This window comes from Rhinoderma darwinii, unplaced genomic scaffold (genome assembly GCF_050947455.1).
Source record: "Rhinoderma darwinii isolate aRhiDar2 unplaced genomic scaffold, aRhiDar2.hap1 Scaffold_472, whole genome shotgun sequence".
NCBI lineage: Eukaryota > Metazoa > Chordata > Amphibia > Anura > Rhinodermatidae > Rhinoderma > Rhinoderma darwinii.
Genome location: NW_027464018.1, coordinates 37,172 through 48,837, shown reverse-complemented (window position 1 = coordinate 48,837; position 11,666 = coordinate 37,172). Strand labels below are relative to the sequence as shown.

Here is an 11,666-nt window from a genome sequence, read left to right as displayed (position 1 = left end):
TGTTATTGGCTGGCCGGATGAGCCAGTAGGAAGCAAGGAAACCTGACGGGCCTCCTGGAATCAGCTGATGCTCCAAGTGCGATCTTGTTCAAGGTAAGTAAGTATATCGGGCTGTCTATAATGGTACTTGTTAAATTATTTCGGTTTTACGAAGACTAAATATGAAAAGAGAAAGTTTAGATTGGTTAATACACTAAGGAGCAACGTGATATATGGAGATAAATAAAGGACGACATGTAGTTATGACAGGCGGTATCTTTATGAAAAGTTACAGTATAGTTTCTCAGGGTTTTTTGAGCATGCAATTTATTTGGTTTGCGTTACTAGGGACCGGCATGGACTAGTGTGAACTATGGGTGAATAATATAGTGGGTCTATATAGAAGGTGCTACTCTTAGATGTCCCAGGCTGAAAACAATTGTATATTAAACGGGTTGGGTATATATGATGTTTTAGTTTGTGCAAGATACAAAAAGACATGCGGTCAACTAGTGAGGGAACTATGAATGTATTGTAGTTAATTAAATGGAAAAATAAATCAGTGGGGGGGGGGCCCTTGGTATCTATGCGCTGGATCGAAGTATAGGTGTAGAGTGCAGGGAGTGTAGGGAAAATGGAAAATTGGCAAAAGTAAAGAAAAATGTGACTGGCTAAAAAAAGTCAAAATATTGTATCAATTGCATTACAAAAAGCACATGTTATGTATGCAAAAAATATTGATGACTTTAGGGACAGACGGAGAGAGATCATTGGCTTGAGACTGTTGCTCATAAGGTGTTAGTTGCTGTACAAATAATAGGATGTATCCTTTGGAATACAGACTAAAATATTAATACTGAAACATAAGTTCTTTCTTGAGGTTGAGTCCCTGTGGGAACCTCGTTTTTAGTCTGTATATCCAAAAAGCCTCTCGCAGATGAGTTTTATGTTTTAAGTCGCCTCCTCTTTTGGGGAGGTGGATTTTTTCTATGGCGAAACATCGGAACGATTTTACTGATCGATTATGATGATGGATGAAATGTTTAGAGGCACTAGAAATGTTTAGAATATTTGCATTTCTTATATAGCTGAGGTGTTCAAGGATCCTAATTTTAAATTTGCGGTTTGTGCAGCCTATATATTTTAGTTGGCAATCTATGCATTCGATGACGTAGATAACGGATTCGGAATTGCAATTAATATAATTTTGGATAGTATAGGTATCTAATTGTGTAGAGTCACTGAACGTTTTGGTAGGGTAAGCATATTGGCAGACCTTACAGGGGTGCTGTCCACATTTGTAGAACCCTTTGGTTTCCAACCACGTTGATTTGGTTTCCTGTGAAGTAAATAGGGATGGTGATAGTGTGCTGCCTATTGATGGAGCTTTTCTTGCTATTATTCTACATCCTTCCTTTAGGATGGACCTCAAGTCGACGTCCTCCATGAGAACAGGTAAGTACTTATCCACTAGATTTTTTATTTCCTCAAACTGGTTACTTTGCTGTAGAACCAAGGTTGGTTGATTGGATTCTGGTTTGGTCGTTTTGTGCTGTTCTAGGAGTAGAGTTCTTGGTTTTTTGGTAATAATGTTTCGGGCTCTGTTGAGGGACCACTGTGGATAGCCTCTCTTCCTCAGTCTGGTTGTGATACATTCTTGTTCTGTATTGAACTGGTTAGTTGATGTGCAATTTCTTTTAGCACGATGAAGTTCTCCTACTGGGATGGCTTTGATTGTATGTCTAGAATGATTACTTGTAGCATGCAAAATGGAGTTGGCTGAGGTGGGTTTCCGGTGCGTTTGAGTTGTAATAATTTGACCTATTTTTCCCTCCAGTTCTAGGTCTAAAAAGACTATTGACGTTTTATCATGGTTGTGGGTAAACTTGAGATTGTAGGGGTTCTGGTTAAGATAGTCGACGAAGTTTGAAATATGATCAATGGGTCCCTTCCATATTAGCAAGAGGTCGTCGATATAACGTCCATACCACTCAATGTTAGTGCCATGAGGGTTGTTGCTAGAAAAGATGTATAATTCCTCCCACCACGCCATTACCAGGTTTGCAATTGATGGGGAGAATTTGGCTCCCATAGAGACGCCTTTCAGTTGGAGAAAAAATTTTCCATCAAATTGGAAGAAATTGTGCTTCATTAGAAACATAAGTACATTTAGGATATAAGTTTGAAAATTTCTGTCGTAAGTACTGTGTGTCTGAAGGTGACTTTCTAAAGCAGTGTATGCTACATGATGAGGAATTGATGTGTAGAGTGAGACAACATCACAGGTTAACCAGGTATAATTTTCGTTCCAAATTTTGTCTTTTAACGAGATAAGGACATTTTTGGTATCTTTTAGAAAACCTGGAGTTTGCTGGGCCAAAGGTTGTAACAAGGTGTCGAGCCATTCTGATAATTTTTCTAATATGGATCCTATCCCTGAGACTATAGGTCTCATTGGTGGGGGATTAATTAGTTTATGGGTTTTAGGTAAAGCGTGTATTATAGGAGTAATGGGTTGTTCAACATATAAATAATTAAATTGTTTCTGATTAATGAAACCCCCTTGAAGACCTTCGTTCAGTAAACTTTTCATTAAGAATTTTATTTTCACTGTTGGATTTGAGTCAAGTTTTTTATAGGTGTTGACATCAGATAACATGTCAAGTATTGATTTTTGATAGTCTGATTTATTCATGATGGCAATTCCTCCGCCTTTGTCTGCCATTTTAATCGTAAGTTCTTTGTTGTCTTTCAAAGTTTTCATTGCTTTTTTCAGGCGGTTAGGCATGTTGGGTTTTGGATGGTTAGTTTTGAGTCTATCTGCTATGCTTTGTAATTCTTGTTCAATGATAAATTGAAATCGGTCCATAGATTCAGTTCGTGCATTCACAGGATAGAATTTGGGGTTGGAGGTTATAAAGTTTGAAGACATCATAACAGTTTGGTCCGTTCTCTCCGGTTGCAGACTTTCTAGACATGCTAGGGTTCTGAGTTCTTGGAAAGAGAATTCGGACGTGAGTTGGTGTTTGTAGTTCTTGAAATCCCTATTGGGTTGGCTTGTGAGAGTCGTGGTGGTAATGGGGTCTTCAGTTGTGATGGAATCTTTAAGGAAGTATTTTTTAACAGTTAAATTGCGAATAAATTTGTTTATATCTAGCAATGTATTGAATAGATTAAAGTTATTGTTGGGGGCGAAATTAAGGCCCAGAGTGAGGACTTCTTCTTGGTCTGCCGAGAGAGGGAAGGATGATAGATTCGTTATGTTGGAATTTAATAGTGCTGGAACTTTCGCGACCGGAGGTGACGGGTTTGTTCTTGATAGGGTCGATTTGTGCTTCCTCCCGCCCCTCCTGCCTCGTTTTTTGACATTTGTGCGGTAGCTTCTTGTCTATGGTGAGGACGGGAAGAAGTTCCAACATGTTCTTCTTCTGATAGGCCTTCTGCAGAGTCGGGTTCCGTGGAACTGAAGCTTACCCTGCTCGGTATATCTCTATAACGTTTGTATTGTTGGTTGCGTTGTTTTAGAATGGGTCTAGGTCTAGAAAAATTGCGTTCCTTTCGATTCCAGTTATATACTTCGTTGTTCATATAGTCTCGTGTGTCCCGCTGAAACTTTGATTTCTTTGTTTCAGCTATGGAAAGGTCTAGTTTGTCGATGTAAGAAGACGTGCGTGTATCCAGCTGTGAAAAGGCAGGTAAGCTTGAGTAGACATCCAGTTCTTTTTTGATGTCTATAATCTTGATTTCCAATTCTTTTAGTTTTTGTTCTTCTTGTCTCGTGATGAGATTCATTAGTTTGATGGAACAATCAGAAAGAGTTTGGTTCCATTCTGTGTGAAAGTCTTCAGTGTATATAAAGGATGGCATTTTCTTCAAACGTAGCCCCCTAGGAATCATATTTTTGGAGACGTAATTTTTGAGGGTAGTGAGATCCCACCATAGTTTTGCCTGTTGTGCCAGGTGTTTCTCCAAGTTGTGGAATGAGGCTTCCAAATCCGGGTTTCTTTCAGAGGTGTTGCCACTGCTGCCAAAGACTTTTGCGGCCAGTTCAGATCTTGTTAACTGAGCCTCGTTTGACATGTTGAGCGTAGTCTCAAGAATTTATATAGTTATTGTATAGTATATTTCTAGTAACACAGGTACATTGGGTATCTCTCCAAATGTGCAGGAATTGATGAGAAGAGGTTATAAAACCAATGAGAGGATTATTTAGCCAGAGTATAGTATACAAAATTATTTTGAGGATCTTAATTTGCATAGACGAATTGATTAAATCCCTGTAGACATATTATCGTGACTGACTTGCATTAAAAATTTCTCCCGTTGCACAAAAAATTCAAAGCAGGAATGTTGTACACATGTGTAGACAGATAGGTTCTATTAGTCCTGAATAGGGCATGTGTATATAACAAAGGTGAGCACGTAAGGCAAAGCCGAAAACTCAAGCAGAAGGTATATAGAGAAGAAGTCCTCCAGCTCACCTGACACTTGCTGTATGTGTCGCGGTCATCGCACGGGCTCTCGTGTCGGCACACGATGGGTATAGACAGGCAGAGGCAAAAGGGTTGAGTCCAGCGCTGAAGAGGATAAAAGGGAAACTAGTTCCAAGTTTACTAGATATTCGATTAAAAAGGTCCAATAGGTTGGAGTCCTGGTGTGCAAACGGGAGTGAATAACGATCCAGTCCTGAAGCCTACGCGTTTCAGACGTTAGGCACGTCCTTAATCATGGCTGTTGAAGTTTTGGATACTAGGGCCCCGGTTTTTATATACATGAGTTCCGGTTTGTGCAGCTGATTAGACTTGATTGCGTGTCAGCTTACGATAGATCATTGAAACGCAAGCCAGAGCGTATTTAAAGATTCTACATGTGAGATTGCTACAAAATAGAACATGATTGTGAACTAAACTTATGAAAGGATGAGAGGTAAAGCCTGGGAAAACAGAGAACGTGTATTTCTAACTGCAGTTTTTTTAAATTGCGATCACGAAGTGTTAGGACATCGCTTCTGTGAGTTACGTAACATTGACTTCTTTGTTTACATGCTAGATCCTGTGTGTGTTATTGGCTGGCCGGATGAGCCAGTAGGAAGCAAGGAAACCTGACGGGCCTCCTGGAATCAGCTGATGCTCCAAGTGCGATCTTGTTCAAGGTAAGTAAGTATATCGGGCTGTCTATAATGGTACTTGTTAAATTATTTCGGTTTTACGAAGACTAAATATGAAAAGAGAAAGTTTAGATTGGTTAATACACTAAGGAGCAACGTGATATATGGAGATAAATAAAGGACGACATGTAGTTATGACAGGCGGTATCTTTATGAAAAGTTACAGTATAGTTTCTCAGGGTTTTTTGAGCATGCAATTTATTTGGTTTGCGTTACTAGGGACCGGCATGGACTAGTGTGAACTATGGGTGAATAATATAGTGGGTCTATATAGAAGGTGCTACTCTTAGATGTCCCAGGCTGAAAACAATTGTATATTAAACGGGTTGGGTATATATGATGTTTTAGTTTGTGCAAGATACAAAAAGACATGCGGTCAACTAGTGAGGGAACTATGAATGTATTGTAGTTAATTAAATGGAAAAATAAATCAGTGGGGGGGGGGCCCTTGGTATCTATGCGCTGGATCGAAGTATAGGTGTAGAGTGCAGGGAGTGTAGGGAAAATGGAAAATTGGCAAAAGTAAAGAAAAATGTGACTGGCTAAAAAAAGTCAAAATATTGTATCAATTGCATTACAAAAAGCACATGTTATGTATGCAAAAAATATTGATGACTTTAGGGACAGACGGAGAGAGATCATTGGCTTGAGACTGTTGCTCATAAGGTGTTAGTTGCTGTACAAATAATAGGATGTATCCTTTGGAATACAGACTAAAATATTAATACTGAAACATAAGTTCTTTCTTGAGGTTGAGTCCCTGTGGGAACCTCGTTTTTAGTCTGTATATCCAAAAAGCCTCTCGCAGATGAGTTTTATGTTTTAAGTCGCCTCCTCTTTTGGGGAGGTGGATTTTTTCTATGGCGAAACATCGGAACGATTTTACTGATCGATTATGATGATGGATGAAATGTTTAGAGGCACTAGAAATGTTTAGAATATTTGCATTTCTTATATAGCTGAGGTGTTCAAGGATCCTAATTTTAAATTTGCGGTTTGTGCAGCCTATATATTTTAGTTGGCAATCTATGCATTCGATGACGTAGATAACGGATTCGGAATTGCAATTAATATAATTTTGGATAGTATAGGTATCTAATTGTGTAGAGTCACTGAACGTTTTGGTAGGGTAAGCATATTGGCAGACCTTACAGGGGTGCTGTCCACATTTGTAGAACCCTTTGGTTTCCAACCACGTTGATTTGGTTTCCTGTGAAGTAAATAGGGATGGTGATAGTGTGCTGCCTATTGATGGAGCTTTTCTTGCTATTATTCTACATCCTTCCTTTAGGATGGACCTCAAGTCGACGTCCTCCATGAGAACAGGTAAGTACTTATCCACTAGATTTTTTATTTCCTCAAACTGGTTACTTTGCTGTAGAACCAAGGTTGGTTGATTGGATTCTGGTTTGGTCGTTTTGTGCTGTTCTAGGAGTAGAGTTCTTGGTTTTTTGGTAATAATGTTTCGGGCTCTGTTGAGGGACCACTGTGGATAGCCTCTCTTCCTCAGTCTGGTTGTGATACATTCTTGTTCTGTATTGAACTGGTTAGTTGATGTGCAATTTCTTTTAGCACGATGAAGTTCTCCTACTGGGATGGCTTTGATTGTATGTCTAGAATGATTACTTGTAGCATGCAAAATGGAGTTGGCTGAGGTGGGTTTCCGGTGCGTTTGAGTTGTAATAATTTGACCTATTTTTCCCTCCAGTTCTAGGTCTAAAAAGACTATTGACGTTTTATCATGGTTGTGGGTAAACTTGAGATTGTAGGGGTTCTGGTTAAGATAGTCGACGAAGTTTGAAATATGATCAATGGGTCCCTTCCATATTAGCAAGAGGTCGTCGATATAACGTCCATACCACTCAATGTTAGTGCCATGAGGGTTGTTGCTAGAAAAGATGTATAATTCCTCCCACCACGCCATTACCAGGTTTGCAATTGATGGGGAGAATTTGGCTCCCATAGAGACGCCTTTCAGTTGGAGAAAATTTTTTCCATCAAATTGGAAGAAATTGTGCTTCATTAGAAACATAAGTACATTTAGGATATAAGTTTGAAAATTTCTGTCGTAAGTACTGTGTGTCTGAAGGTGACTTTCTAAAGCAGTGTATGCTACATGATGAGGAATTGATGTGTAGAGTGAGACAACATCACAGGTTAACCAGGTATAATTTTCGTTCCAAATTTTGTCTTTTAACGAGATAAGGACATTTTTGGTATCTTTTAGAAAACCTGGAGTTTGCTGGGCCAAAGGTTGTAACAAGGTGTCGAGCCATTCTGATAATTTTTCTAATATGGATCCTATCCCTGAGACTATAGGTCTCATTGGTGGGGGATTAATTAGTTTATGGGTTTTAGGTAAAGCGTGTATTATAGGAGTAATGGGTTGTTCAACATATAAATAATTAAATTGTTTCTGATTAATGAAACCCCCTTGAAGACCTTCGTTCAGTAAACTTTTCATTAAGAATTTTATTTTCACTGTTGGATTTGAGTCAAGTTTTTTATAGGTGTTGACATCAGATAACATGTCAAGTATTGATTTTTGATAGTCTGATTTATTCATGATGGCAATTCCTCCGCCTTTGTCTGCCATTTTAATCGTAAGTTCTTTGTTGTCTTTCAAAGTTTTCATTGCTTTTTTCAGGCGGTTAGGCATGTTGGGTTTTGGATGGTTAGTTTTGAGTCTATCTGCTATGCTTTGTAATTCTTGTTCAATGATAAATTGAAATCGGTCCATAGATTCAGTTCGTGCATTCACAGGATAGAATTTGGGGTTGGAGGTTATAAAGTTTGAAGACATCATAACAGTTTGGTCCGTTCTCTCCGGTTGCAGACTTTCTAGACATGCTAGGGTTCTGAGTTCTTGGAAAGAGAATTCGGACGTGAGTTGGTGTTTGTAGTTCTTGAAATCCCTATTGGGTTGGCTTGTGAGAGTCGTGGTGGTAATGGGGTCTTCAGTTGTGATGGAATCTTTAAGGAAGTATTTTTTAACAGTTAAATTGCGAATAAATTTGTTTATATCTAGCAATGTATTGAATAGATTAAAGTTATTGTTGGGGGCGAAATTAAGGCCCAGAGTGAGGACTTCTTCTTGGTCTGCCGAGAGAGGGAAGGATGATAGATTCGTTATGTTGGAATTTAATAGTGCTGGAACTTTCGCGACCGGAGGTGACGGGTTTGTTCTTGATAGGGTCGATTTGTGCTTCCTCCCGCCCCTCCTGCCTCGTTTTTTGACATTTGTGCGGTAGCTTCTTGTCTATGGTGAGGACGGGAAGAAGTTCCAACATGTTCTTCTTCTGATAGGCCTTCTGCAGAGTCGGGTTCCGTGGAACTGAAGCTTACCCTGCTCGGTATATCTCTATAACGTTTGTATTGTTGGTTGCGTTGTTTTAGAATGGGTCTAGGTCTAGAAAAATTGCGTTCCTTTCGATTCCAGTTATATACTTCGTTGTTCATATAGTCTCGTGTGTCCCGCTGAAACTTTGATTTCTTTGTTTCAGCTATGGAAAGGTCTAGTTTGTCGATGTAAGAAGACGTGCGTGTATCCAGCTGTGAAAAGGCAGGTAAGCTTGAGTAGACATCCAGTTCTTTTTTGATGTCTATAATCTTGATTTCCAATTCTTTTAGTTTTTGTTCTTCTTGTCTCGTGATGAGATTCATTAGTTTGATGGAACAATCAGAAAGAGTTTGGTTCCATTCTGTGTGAAAGTCTTCAGTGTATATAAAGGATGGCATTTTCTTCAAACGTAGCCCCCTAGGAATCATATTTTTGGAGACGTAATTTTTGAGGGTAGTGAGATCCCACCATAGTTTTGCCTGTTGTGCCAGGTGTTTCTCCAAGTTGTGGAATGAGGCTTCCAAATCCGGGTTTCTTTCAGAGGTGTTGCCACTGCTGCCAAAGACTTTTGCGGCCAGTTCAGATCTTGTTAACTGAGCCTCGTTTGACATGTTGAGCGTAGTCTCAAGAATTTATATAGTTATTGTATAGTATATTTCTAGTAACACAGGTACATTGGGTATCTCTCCAAATGTGCAGGAATTGATGAGAAGAGGTTATAAAACCAATGAGAGGATTATTTAGCCAGAGTATAGTATACAAAATTATTTTGAGGATCTTAATTTGCATAGACGAATTGATTAAATCCCTGTAGACATATTATCGTGACTGACTTGCATTAAAAATTTCTCCCGTTGCACAAAAAATTCAAAGCAGGAATGTTGTACACATGTGTAGACAGATAGGTTCTATTAGTCCTGAATAGGGCATGTGTATATAACAAAGGTGAGCACGTAAGGCAAAGCCGAAAACTCAAGCAGAAGGTATATAGAGAAGAAGTCCTCCAGCTCACCTGACACTTGCTGTATGTGTCGCGGTCATCGCACGGGCTCTCGTGTCGGCACACGATGGGTATAGACAGGCAGAGGCAAAAGGGTTGAGTCCAGCGCTGAAGAGGATAAAAGGGAAACTAGTTCCAAGTTTACTAGATATTCGATTAAAAAGGTCCAATAGGTTGGAGTCCTGGTGTGCAAACGGGAGTGAATAACGATCCAGTCCTGAAGCCTACGCGTTTCAGACGTTAGGCACGTCCTTAATCATGGCTGTTGAAGTTTTGGATACTAGTGGATAAGTACTTACCTGTTCTCATGGAGGACGTCGACTTGAGGTCCATCCTAAAGGAAGGATGTAGAATAATAGCAAGAAAAGCTCCATCAATAGGCAGCACACTATCACCATCCCTATTTACTTCACAGGAAACCAAATCAACGTGGTTGGAAACCAAAGGGTTCTACAAATGTGGACAGCACCCCTGTAAGGTCTGCCAATATGCTTACCCTACCAAAACGTTCAGTGACTCTACACAATTAGATACCTATACTATCCAAAATTATATTAATTGCAATTCCGAATCCGTTATCTACGTCATCGAATGCATAGATTGCCAACTAAAATATATAGGCTGCACAAACCGCAAATTTAAAATTAGGATCCTTGAACACCTCAGCTATATAAGAAATGCAAATATTCTAAACATTTCTAGTGCCTCTAAACATTTCATCCATCATCATAATCGATCAGTAAAATCGTTCCGATGTTTCGCCATAGAAAAAATCCACCTCCCCAAAAGAGGAGGCGACTTAAAACATAAAACTCATCTGCGAGAGGCTTTTTGGATATACAGACTAAAAACGAGGTTCCCACAGGGACTCAACCTCAAGAAAGAACTTATGTTTCAGTATTAATATTTTAGTCTGTATTCCAAAGGATACATCCTATTATTTGTACAGCAACTAACACCTTATGAGCAACAGTCTCAAGCCAATGATCTCTCTCCGTCTGTCCCTAAAGTCATCAATATTTTTTGCATACATAACATGTGCTTTTTGTAATGCAATTGATACAATATTTTGACTTTTTTTAGCCAGTCACATTTTTCTTTACTTTTGCCAATTTTCCATTTTCCCTACACTCCCTGCACTCTACACCTATACTTCGATCCAGCGCATAGATACCAAGGGCCCCCCCCCACTGATTTATTTTTCCATTTAATTAACTACAATACATTCATAGTTCCCTCACTAGTTGACCGCATGTCTTTTTGTATCTTGCACAAACTAAAACATCATATATACCCAACCCGTTTAATATACAATTGTTTTCAGCCTGGGACATCTAAGAGTAGCACCTTCTATATAGACCCACTATATTATTCACCCATAGTTCACACTAGTCCATGCCGGTCCCTAGTAACGCAAACCAAATAAATTGCATGCTCAAAAAACCCTGAGAAACTATACTGTAACTTTTCATAAAGATACCGCCTGTCATAACTACATGTCGTCCTTTATTTATCTCCATATATCACGTTGCTCCTTAGTGTATTAACCAATCTAAACTTTCTCTTTTCATATTTAGTCTTCGTAAAACCGAAATAATTTAACAAGTACCATTATAGACAGCCCGATATACTTACTTACCTTGAACAAGATCGCACTTGGAGCATCAGCTGATTCCAGGAGGCCCGTCAGGTTTCCTTGCTTCCTACTGGCTCATCCGGCCAGCCAATAACACACACAGGATCTAGCATGTAAACAAAGAAGTCAATGTTACGTAACTCACAGAAGCGATGTCCTAACACTTCGTGATCGCAATTTAAAAAAACTGCAGTTAGAAATACACGTTCTCTGTTTTCCCAGGCTTTACCTCTCATCCTTTCATAAGTTTAGTTCACAATCATGTTCTATTTTGTAGCAATCTCACATGTAGAATCTTTAAATACGCTCTGGCTTGCGTTTCAATGATCTATCGTAAGCTGACACGCAATCAAGTCTAATCAGCTGCACAAACCGGAACTCATGTATATAAAAACCGGGGCCCTAGTATCCAAAACTTCAACAGCCATGATTAAGGACGTGCCTAACGTCTGAAACGCGTAGGCTTCAGGACTGGATCGTTATTCACTCCCGTTTGCACACCAGGACTCCAACCTATTGGACCTTTTTAATCGAATATCTAGTA

The 11,666-nt window shown here is 39.3% G+C and overlaps 2 long non-coding RNA genes across 2 annotated transcripts; both read left to right on the top strand.

Moving 5' to 3' along the window:
• LOC142719266 (uncharacterized) lies at positions 1 to 3,673 on the top strand. Its single transcript, XR_012872705.1, has 3 exons — positions 1 to 93; positions 1,400 to 1,434; positions 3,612 to 3,673. It is a non-coding gene; the product is annotated as an uncharacterized LOC142719266 (long non-coding RNA).
• A 1,365-nt stretch (positions 3,674 to 5,038) lies between these two features.
• LOC142719267 (uncharacterized) lies at positions 5,039 to 8,711 on the top strand. Its single transcript, XR_012872706.1, has 3 exons — positions 5,039 to 5,131; positions 6,438 to 6,472; positions 8,650 to 8,711. It is a non-coding gene; the product is annotated as an uncharacterized LOC142719267 (long non-coding RNA).
• The last annotated feature ends 2,955 nt before the right edge of the window (positions 8,712 to 11,666 follow it).